This window comes from Atractosteus spatula, chromosome 10 (assembly GCF_055471065.1).
Source record: "Atractosteus spatula isolate fAtrSpa1 chromosome 10, fAtrSpa1.hap1, whole genome shotgun sequence".
Lineage (NCBI taxonomy): Eukaryota > Metazoa > Chordata > Actinopteri > Semionotiformes > Lepisosteidae > Atractosteus > Atractosteus spatula.
Window position 1 is genome coordinate 29,461,812 of NC_142715.1, and position 890 is coordinate 29,462,701.

Genomic DNA, 890 nt, shown 5'->3' on the forward strand with positions numbered 1-890 from the left:
GGTATCCAAGTGGCTGTAAAAGGTAATGGTTTTCCTGTCACCGTAGCCTAGTTGGTTAAAGCGCTTCTCTATTAAACAAAAGAACCGAGATTCAAATCCCAGCCGTGTCTTTCTTCCTATCTAGTAGTACAGAACGTATCATTTCGGGCAATCACAAAGGGCTTGATTTCGTTAAATGCATGTGTTCGTTTCCTTTCTGGAAAACTTGTTTTTGATTAAATTCACACGAAAAATGAAATTCGATTCTCGGTTATCAGTGCAGAAGAAATATTACCGTCTGGCAAAATAAACGGTAAGAGATTTTTTTTTAACCGAAAACTTGTGATTCGAGAAAAGACCTTGCCAGTCAGTCTCTGTAGCGCAATCGGTTAGCGCGTTCGGCTGTTAACTGAAAAGTTGGTGGTTCGAGTCCACCCAGGGACGGGGTTCTTTTGCGATGTAAACGTTGTCTTCAGTCGATTGGATTTCTCAGCGAAACCATAATGTCACCGGGAGATGTCCAATAATGCCCAACATTGCAACTCCTCAGAAAACCATATTCACCCAAAAAATATTGTAACGCTTACGGCCGACAGGCACTGTGTAAGAGCCGGCGTACCAGAGCAGGTGACGTCACCGCCCTTCCCTGTGATAGCAGGACTACAGCTACTGGGCTGTAGAGAGATCTCTCTTTAGCTCACGGTGCTGGGTCGCTGCAGAGAGACGCGGAAGTCCCGGGTTCGAGCCACCTATACTTTGGGCCGACCAGATGCGGCAAGGGCGCCCGCCTGAGCCCCCGTTGCGTTACATTGGTGTCAGAAGCGGGGTGGGATAGCCCTTCGCCGGGGACGGCGATTTAAGCGGGGGAGAGTGTAACGCTTACGGCCGACAGGCACTGTGTAAGAGCCGGC

General features: G+C 48.9%; 1 non-coding gene across 1 annotated transcript; it reads left to right on the forward strand.

The window, feature by feature from the left end:
• Positions 1-349: 349 nt before the first annotated feature.
• On the forward strand, positions 350-423 carry trnan-guu (transfer RNA asparagine (anticodon GUU)). The gene has a single exon. It is a non-coding gene; the product is annotated as a tRNA-Asn (tRNA).
• Positions 424-890: the final 467 nt, after the last annotated feature.